Source organism: Montipora foliosa, chromosome 1, assembly GCF_036669935.1.
Source record: "Montipora foliosa isolate CH-2021 chromosome 1, ASM3666993v2, whole genome shotgun sequence".
Taxonomy (NCBI): Eukaryota; Metazoa; Cnidaria; class Anthozoa; order Scleractinia; family Acroporidae; genus Montipora; species Montipora foliosa.
This window is the reverse complement of record NC_090869.1, coordinates 71880173-71890172: the sequence shown is the minus strand read 5'-3', so window position 1 is coordinate 71890172 and position 10000 is coordinate 71880173. Positions and strand designations below refer to the sequence as shown.

General features: G+C 39.1%; 1 protein-coding gene and 1 pseudogene across 1 annotated transcript in view; both read right to left on the bottom strand.

Moving 5' to 3' along the window:
• LOC138007771 (E3 ubiquitin-protein ligase TRIM71-like) overlaps positions 1 to 571 on the bottom strand; it is a 2640-nt pseudogene extending 2069 nt beyond the window's left edge.
• Positions 572 to 5482: 4911 nt separating this feature from the next.
• The window catches only part of LOC138007735 (E3 ubiquitin-protein ligase TRIM56-like), a 6189-nt gene continuing 1671 nt past the window's right edge, over positions 5483 to 10000 (bottom strand). The window contains exons 2-3 of the mRNA XM_068854800.1: positions 7310 to 7380; positions 5483 to 6141 (exon numbers count right to left, since the gene is read on the bottom strand). The gene's annotated coding sequence lies outside the window, so the exon portion shown is untranslated. The remainder of the gene's footprint in view (positions 6142 to 7309; positions 7381 to 10000) is intronic.

Genomic DNA, 10000 nt, shown 5'->3' with positions numbered 1-10000 from the left:
AAGCGTTGCAAATCGCAATTTTGCACACCTGACAATAAAACTCCAATTCTTTCTTCTCGTGTTTCCCACAAAGTGTTGACTGCTTTAAAATGTTCTCAAAGTCTTCGTCTCGAAAGTCTTTCAAAGCCAAAGCGTAGTGTTCCTGGAATGTTTTTATTCGGTTATGCAGAGGGAGGCAGTCATCACACCAGAACGAACAACAAGTGAAGCAGTACGCAGATTCTGCGCTTGTTTTCTCGCAATTTCCACACTTGATGCCGATCTTACTGCACTCTGTGACAGGCAAAGCATCCAACAAACTGTCGAGGCGAACGTTTGTTGGAAGAGCGTTCAGATCACCGTTTCCAGGGACCCCGAAGTGCCGCCTACACTCTGGACATAAAATAGTGTCTCGGATTCCGCATGTTTGTTGAATCCTTTGCAGGCAATGAAGGCAAAAACTATGTAAGCAAGGAAGCTGCTTTGGAATAGTGAACCTGGTCATACATACAGGACAACAAACGTGTTCATGAATATTGTCTAGAAAGGTTTTGATATCCATCACAAACGCAAAGAGGTACAGATTTCCGTGTTGGAGGTTGGACTCGCCTTAAAATGAACAAAACATCTTTGTGACTTTGGTTGATTGTTGTCTGGTTTTGTGATGTCAACCAATTAAAATGTTTGAAGTCAAGTGTTTCAATATCCCGGATTTCATAGAAATTCACTGCATCAAAGTGTCACGTTTGTTATGAATTTCTTACAATTAATTAAGCTGATATTGCTCAGTGCATTTCTAAGGGGTGAAAATGTTTGCTACAAAAGCACAGGAAGGATCAACACGGCATAAAGAAGGCATGCCTTGATTTTTCAGCTTAGCGATGTATTTTTTTTCTTTTTTTATTGAAAATAAAGTAAATGACATATGCAAACAAAGATTGTACGAGTATAAATAATAGTTGTGGTAGAAAAGAAAAACAAAGAAGGAAGAGCGTTAGTCAATACATTCTATTACTTTGAGATTTTCTCAATACCATCTACTAAATAGAGGGGTTACAGGATGGCACAATTTTCTAATTTCCATTGCAAATAAATATTGTTAATAAAATCCTTGGGATCAAAATTCTTTTCCAATACTTTGCACCGATAAATATTTTTTTTTCTGATATAGAAGAAGAATGTCTAGTCTGCGTTTTTGGGGAATAGTCAAGTTGAAAGTAAGGAGGTTCTCCAAGAACATATAGCAAACAAGCCGATTGCTAGTGAGAGTATCCTTGTATTCACGGTGTATGCCATTGAACCACCCACTGAAGTGTAAGGTTGTAGAAAGAAGTGGAAAGAGGAATCTTCTTCTACTCTAAAAATCTCAGGACGTAAGTTTAGATCTCATGAAACGTTGTAAAAACTATTATAAACTTAGAACTGAGAAATCTAGTGCTGTCCCAACTTCTATTAAGACAGGTTGTGATTTAAGATAATTGGTAAAAGGGGTTTACACTTGACTGACACTAATGACGCTTCTAAAGATAATAAATTAAGACAGTTTTCCTGTAAGTTTTTGCATAGAATAATTACAACTAGAAAAGAGTTGAAAAGATTTAAATTGTCTGATGACGATCTCTGACCTCGATGTTCTAATCTCGATTTCATCGAGCACATTTTCATTGATTGTCCTGATTCCACTTCTTTAGCAATGTATATAATAAACGCCTTTCAAACCGGCACGGGTATTAAACGAAAATGAGGCAAATGTTCCGGAACAATTCTTTCCCTCCTCCTGATCAACCTACCATGACGTTTTGCCCTTTTCTTTCGGGAAACATGTGATGGGAGCCTCATCTACGCCAGACGGTTTTCTACAGTGTCCCTCCAAGTGTTGAATACACCGTTGCGCTTTAAGCTGTCCTTAGGGATAAAACTCCTTTTAATGCTATTAAGGATTTTGACTTTGTATATCCCCTTGATTTTCTTAGAATTGTTACCAGCGTATCTGTTGTGTCATGAAATTGTTTGTTCAAAGGAGCCATACATGTATATCTGGCATTTCAACATACCAATTTTAAGGATTCTGACTTTAACGATCTCGTTGATTCTCGATTTTGAGCTCGGCGAAGTGCAAATTATTGCTGTTTGGTAATAATAATAATAATAATAATAATAATAATAATAATAATAACTTTATGTCTATAGCGCTGTTATCCTATGTTCAAGACGCTTTACAATCACATAAACAACATTCTTAATAAATATTTACAAATTTACAACCATATCCTATTATGTTTACAATGATTAAAAAAAAGAAAAATTAAAACTAAAGTGATATATGCAAATCAATAGAAACAATGATCTGTTATTACTAAATTTAGTAAACAGGTATGTCTTAAATGATCTTTTAAAACTCGAGATGGTGTTAGATTTCCGCATTTCATAGGATATCAAGTTCCATTCTCTTGGTGCATGAACAGGGAATGCTCTGTCTTCATAGGTTTTGTTATACGATCTAGGTTGCATTAAAAGTTCAGTACTAACAGTCCTCAATGATCTAGTCTGACAACGATAATGTAGTTTCTGAGCTAAATAGCTAGGCGATGTCCCATTCAGTAGTGATTTATACACTAAAAGCAGAATCTTCAAAATAATACGGTATTGAATCGGTAGCCAGTGAAGCTCGCACAAAACAGGTGTGATATGCCGAAACCTACTCATTTGCAACACAACAACTCTAGCTGCCGTGTTCTTAGCCTGCGTAGCAAGCATTCCTGTTCGACATATAAAAGAGCTTCGAAACGATTTTCCGCAAATTGGCCGCGGGAAAGTTGGGGCAAGAGACATAATATTTAGGCAGGCCATATAATAATGCATTACAATACAGACAATAATCTATTTTCGATGTGACAAATGCGTGAACAACAACTGCTGCTGACTCTTTAGTGAGATACTTTCTAATTCTAGATAAGTTCCTGACATGATAAAATGATGATCTACAGATGCTAGACACATGTGCATAAAAAGTTATGTACTCATCAAAGACAACACCAAGACTCCTAGCCGACTGAGAGGCAGCCACGCTCTCATCACCAACACATAAGGACTGAAAGGATGGAGAGGGACGATAATTTGAGTGGGTGAGCATGACCTCCGTCTTGTCGTGGTTTAGCTTTAATTCATTAAGATCCATCCAACGACAAATAGCAGAAATGCAGTTCTCGACCCTCGATTTAGTAGCGTCCACATCCACCGATTTGAATGCAAAGTGTAGCTGAGTATCGTCGGCGTATAGATGATAATAGATCTTATATAACACTTTAATTTGCAACTGGTGCGGTATACAGAACGTAGAGTACAGGTCCCAGAACTGAACCTTAGGGAACCTCGTACCGTAGAATTCGTCTCATTGATGTTCTTCGAGAAAGATAAGAATTAAACCATTGTAGTACAGTTCCTCTGGTGCCAAAGGATTTGTGTAGTCGTTCCAGCAACAAGGTATGGTTAACGGTATCAAATGCTGCCGACAAATCCAATAATTTAAGGAAAACATTCTCGCCCTTGTCCAATTTGTAACGGTGAGAAGCGCAGTCTTTAGGAGCGCGATTTTAAAGATGCAACAAACATCCCGCATTTTCTTTTATTGATGTACCACTCGGGCCTTTTTGAATATTCAGACATCACACAAAAAGCTCGCATGCGTAACTGAAAATGGTAATGGATTCCTACATGATCTAAGACTAAATGCACTATCTCGCAGAAAACTTATTCATGTCTCCCGGTGAATAAAAATGTCATATCTACTAAACGACTACCAAATAGCAATTTTATCCAAACGAAAGTGCTCAGAATTGCTCGAAGTTATACGATCGCATGCAAAATTCGGATTCGTCACTGACCCGTGTGCAAAACACACAAAAAAAAACTGATTCCACTCGGAAACTTCTCAGCGGCACCCAACACGAATCTTCGGTGAAACGTGTTCGGGAGAGTCAAACCCCCCGCAGGCGAAACAGCTGGAAAATGGCAGAGAAATGCTTTGCAAAGTGCGAATTCATGACGGAGTCAAAAGCAAAAGATCTTCCTGTGAGAAGTTTTCGTCTATTCTCTCCTTTAGTTTCAGTAAACCAATATGGCATCCTGGTCACGTGACCAATTACTGTCGATGACAAATTCAGTTCAAAGCAACTGAGAGAAATTCGAAAGTTAAATGCAATACATCCACTGGATCGTTATCTTTTAATTGCGTAATCTTAGAAACAAACGTTCCTCCATTTCTCCGTAGCAAGTCAGTTCAGCCTCGTTTTGAAAAGTACTCTAGGTGTAATTGGAGTTTTTCTTCTCGTCAAAGTAACACTGGTGACCACCACGACGCTTAAGTCACGTCGTAAATGGTTCATTACCCACACCAATTGGCTGATAGTTAAATTCCATATCGGCAAGAAATGATGAGGTAAGAGAGGGGATCCCCATGCCCCATCATAGTTTTGCAAAATCTATTTTTAGTTCACAAAGATATTTTAAGTTCTCATACCCAATGTCGCGCGGTTAGATGATCAGGGCCTGGGAGAGACTTTTATCGCTTTTTACTTTGTATTGCCACAACCATTTTATGTCGATTAAAAGCTTTCCACTCTTTTCAAAATCAAAGCTTGTAGATTCGTCGACGAACGTGACCCCTACTGTAGAGGCCATTTTTTCCACAAGCTGCGCAAGCCGCGCATACTTAAAATTTCATTTCGTGATTACAGCTCGCCAATCAGGTGCCTCTCTAAAAGTAGCTGCGTAGCTGAACCATGCGGTAAAATAAGATTTTTAAAAAAAAACTATTATTGGATGAGGCCCAAGTTTCGGAGGGGGGGGGGGGGGGGGGAAGGGATCCGCTCTGTTACTTCATCAGATTGCATCCTCTCTTGATATCAATTGTTGTCATGTCGGTCAGCAAATATTCCATCCCTTTATTAAAGCAGCGTTGATAATAGAGACTGTTGGCATTTGACAATGAAAGAATTCATCAAGTTAATCGTTATTCGAGTTAAAGTTAGTAAAACGGCGATAATTTGAGTTTCTGGTCGCGAGAAGTCTTTGTTCTCTTGCAAAAATGCTATTCCGCCTTTGACATGCAGTTTGACAAGTAGTTATCAATAGAAGGAATTTTCTTTAAACTCTTTATCGTCATTTTGACCGAACTGGAAATAACAACAAAGATTCAGTGGTAAAATTAGTTTTTCAGTAGAATTGTAGTCTCGACATGCATTTCAAACTGGTTATTCCGCTTACGGCTTTTCACAATAGTCATGGCTTGACAGGTTAACTTTGGAATCCTCCAAAGAAGTAAGCATCTTTCAAACCTCAAGGGTAGAAAACTTTCTTCAAACCTATCTGCAGATCACGGGAAATTTTCCTTAAGTTCACACTGAGCAGAATGCACTGCTTCTATTTCAGATCAAATAAAATTGATTTACTAATAACTAAACCAGTCTACGTCTGAGTAGGTTTGGCACTTTTTGAGCGCCTCAAAACGAGCTTGGAAGACCACATAATTATATGAGACAAAAACCAATAGGACAAGCGCACCGCAGCCTCTGATTTAGATAAAAGAAAGCTGACCAGATAGAGCATCAATTTACAAAAACAAGTCTTCTAATAGCGCTAAGGTTTTATTCATTAGTTCCAATCACCGATTTCAACCTGTCAGTTCTATTACCGTAGATGGTAAAAAGAAATAATAGCAAAAAAGCTGACCGTTTTTTGCCTACGGGTAGCGGTACACTCTGGCCCCAGAAAGCGCTATCCACTGGATAACTCAATTGGTTTTGCTAGTGTTTATCCGCTGGAAAGTGATTTCCCGGTGGATAGCGTTATCCATCTTTTAAACAACCGAAGCCTGATCTGGCTCTCTACTGTGGATTATTATGTCGTGTACAAGCCAGGAGGTGTCTAGGGTTCTTTTAGAGTGCCAATCTTTCGAAATCAGACTCCATACAAATATTCCACTGTAAAGTAATAAATTGCATCTGCTGAATGCAGCCACCACTTTATTCCGTTTCTAGTCGTTTCACATGGAGCAATACTTCCCACTGGGGGACATGAAGATCAAACTGGAGGGCCACTGACGGCTTGAAACTCAAACTTGAGGAGTTCTTTAACTGATACGCGAAGCTTATCCTCGATTGCCTGCAAAGGAAAAAAAATCATTAGAACAAAGAGAAAAAACGACATTTACATACAAACCTTACGCTGGAGAAAAACTTTTCCAAGTAGAGATCCAGACCTAATTGTTTCTATAAATGTAATGGAACAGTTCGTTTTTCAACCCTTACGGTTCTTTTAGTACGTGATCAATAGTTAAAACACTTCAATGTGTTTTTGCTATCGGTCCTTTTTTTTTGGTTTCGGAGTTTTTATAATTGGGTGCTGATGGTCTACAAATTTGGGGAGAATTGTCCGAGGAGCGCATTGTCCTGACATCAAATTCGAACCAGGGACAAAATGGCGGAGGGCGAATGTGGCAATACTAAGAGACTTAGCTGTTGCAATACCGAAAGGAAGAAGTGATCCTCGCACTTACGAGGACAATTTCAGCGATTGTCTCTTAGAGATCTGACAGGTTCATGATCAAGTCTAACCCGCACTTCAAATGTATAAATTTATTTTATACATCGAGTCCTTTCACGGGAATTTACGAGTCCAACAGATTGACCTGCTCAATAGGCCTCATGCATGATGGCGGCATATGCTCAAAATTCACCAGCAACCCTCGTTTGCACCAAATTATTCACATCAAATTATTCACATCACTGTTAACGCGTGGGTTTTCCTAACAAGTTTGCTCCTTTGGGAATTAGCTCATGCTAAAAATTACAAGTTCGAATTCGTTGCTTGATGGTGAAATTAGCAAGTCAGTCGTCGTCACGGAATAGAGAGATTGAGATGCTTCATAGCACAGTTGGTGGAGCATTGCTCCGTCATCGCGGAGGTCGATGGATTCAAATCCCGATGAAGCCACCTGAATTCGCAAGGATCACTTTTTCCCTTTCATCTATAACCCGCATTTCAAGTAGATACATTGATTTCATTGTTGCGATGCTGCTTTAACAGCCTAACATTTACGGAGCACGTAGAAAAAATTCGGGTACTTAAATACCCCTGAAAATTGGTAGGGATTTCGAGGAAAACACGTATGATGCATAGCGAAGACGGTAGTGTAACTCGAGGAATGGCGCTGCAATGTAAGGGTATCCAAAGGTACAAGGAAGGGTTACGTTTTTTTTTTTTTGGTGGAGGTGGGGGGTGGGGGGGAGCGTGCAAGAGCATGCTACACCTTCATTTCAAAATAGCTTACCTCAATAAGTTCTTTGACTTTCTCTCTCTTCATGTCATCATTACATTTTGCTGCCAAAAACAGACAGGAACCTGAAATTAAAAAAGAAGGACAAATCCAGGATCGACTGCCGGGTTCGCAATAACACATCAACAATGTGGTTAGTTAGGCATTTGCCAAGACCACAGCGTGGCTCAGTTGTTAGGGAACGGGCCTTGAGATTTAACATCCCAGGTTGACGACTCAATCTGACCACCTGTTGAATTTCATTCTGGTAGTCTCTTATTCAACGTCTCGGTTGCACTTGTAAATAGCGAACTAGTGCATGCTTGTATCCTCAAACTCCAGCCCTGGCGGCCAGAAAGCGTGGTACTCGAAGTGTCCAATTCAAAATGGCACTGAACTCTAGACGCCTGGTGACGAGTTTAATAAGTTCTGGAGGGAGGGGAGTCCCACATTGCTTAAAAACAAAACTCACTAAGCAATCTGGGATTCCCCTCGCTCCAGGGGGACTTATTGTACTCGTCACCAGGCGTTTTGAGTTGGACACTTCGCGAGTACAACGCTTTCTGGCCGCCATTTTAGCAGGTTAACTTACACGTTTTACGGAGTCTGGTGGCTTCGCGTTGCTACCTGAATATACTTCAGTGGATGCATGGTTTAGAGAAATTCATGTTCCACGAGCCTGGCGTGAATATGTAGCGACTGGATTCGAATTTCGCGAAAAAAATCGTGCTTGTTTTGGGACGATCGGAGTCCATAAGCTGGCTTCCGTCTCCAACCTTGTCACCATACTATGAAGGAAGGTGAACGGGGATCATTTTTCCCGAAACTTCGTGTACGTATTAAAGTTAACAACAGCTCACCACATGGTAAGTTTTATCGATTTTTATTTCCATTTTGTAGCAAATTTTCAGACCTAAACTTCGCCTCATATGTTCTCTATATTTACCTACACACAGTGAGCCTGGGTTACCTGTGATTATGCTTTATTCACCTTATTCCAAAATGGCCACCATTTCAGTATTCTTTTGTTCGCTTGCAAATTAGCCCTTGCTGCCTCGTTCAAGGTGAAATATTCTTTTGAATTTTAAGTTTAAGTACGAGGCAACAAGGGTAGTTTGCAAGCAAACGAAAGAATACTATAATGACGGCCATTTTGGAATAAGGTGTATATAAAGAATAATAATGAGGAATGTTCTGTCGCTTTTTAAAGCTCGTGCACGTGACATTTTATCGGTGAGAGGCTGTTTTGCTCATGAATTATTAATGAATTTTTAATGCAGTCATGAAACACATGAAAGCAACTGAGGGATACTCGACAAAGGATAGAAAAATCACAGCAGATTGCCCTTTTACATTTTATTGTGATTAAGCAAGGTTACACCAAGTATTAAGCAATACCTACCTCAGTGTCAAAACGAGTATGGTAATTCCTCTACAGTGTACATATATTTCTAGACTTAAAAAATATTGCTGCAAAACACACATCTTCTTCAAGAAATTAAATTACTCTTCCCAAGGTATTATCATGCTAAGAGAGGAAAAATGGGGTCTTCCTGTGCCGTTTTCGTATCAGCTTTAGCATTTTTTCACAACTATGACTTTCAAAAATTTACTCATTTGTACTGAAAATTCGAGTCATGTTACACCCTTGGTTTAAATAATCAGCCAGTATAAACTAATGTAACAAATTCGTCCACCATTTTCCAAAAGCCTCGTTCAGTGCACCGGGCACTTGTGATGCAATGCGTCTCCTCTTTCAAAGCAGGTATTATGTGAAGATGATTTGAAACGGATGATTTCGATGAATTATCAAGCTCTATCTAAAAAGCGGTGGATATAAGAACCAGATGTCGAATTCTCTCTTAGCTTTATAATCTCTTCCTCTAACAAGTGTAATATATGCGAATAAAATCTTGCAGCGGTTAAGAACTGAGTACGCGGTGTTAAATAAAAGAAATACGCCTTTTTTAAAACACCTAACATTGATAAATCAGTATAAAAGCCATCTCCTCTCCGTTGGTTAAAATAAAAAGAATTTGTTCTTTGTTGTTAATGGAAACAATTTTCAGCCAAAATTTTTTAAACTGGCCTGGCTTTGATTCTTAAGATTAAGGCAATTCGCAAACATGCAGGAACAAATTTTGATTATGCATGCTGGGGTACTTTAAAATTAAGAGATCTTAGACAACCACGCGTAAATTCAGACTGGAACCTCTATGATACATTCTTTTAACCCTGAAATATAAATATAAACTACAATACTGCTTTTAAAAACGATTCAAATGAAGAAATTCTCATTGTAATGACAAATGAAAGACAACTTTTCGTTCCTATCAAAGACAAAAGTAATTTTTAAGCCGCCGACGCTAAATAACAAGAATCAGGCAGGAAAAGCTATACATCTATTCAAAAATTTTTATACAGTGATCACCTCTGTCTGACACAATAAGATAGTTGTCGTGTTGGATACAATGAAAGGGATAGATTAAAGAACCTTCAGTACCGATACTGCGCAAAAACCGACCATCAAGTGAAAAGATTTTGATTAATTTGTTTTCACCATCGGCAACAATAATGTTGCCATCGCTGTCAATTGACAGGCCAAAAGGACGCTGAAGCTGATGATCCCGGCTTCCTTTTCCTCCAAACTGGTTAAGATAACGACCCTCATTACCACACAGTTGAACTCGGTGGTTGTGAGTGTCT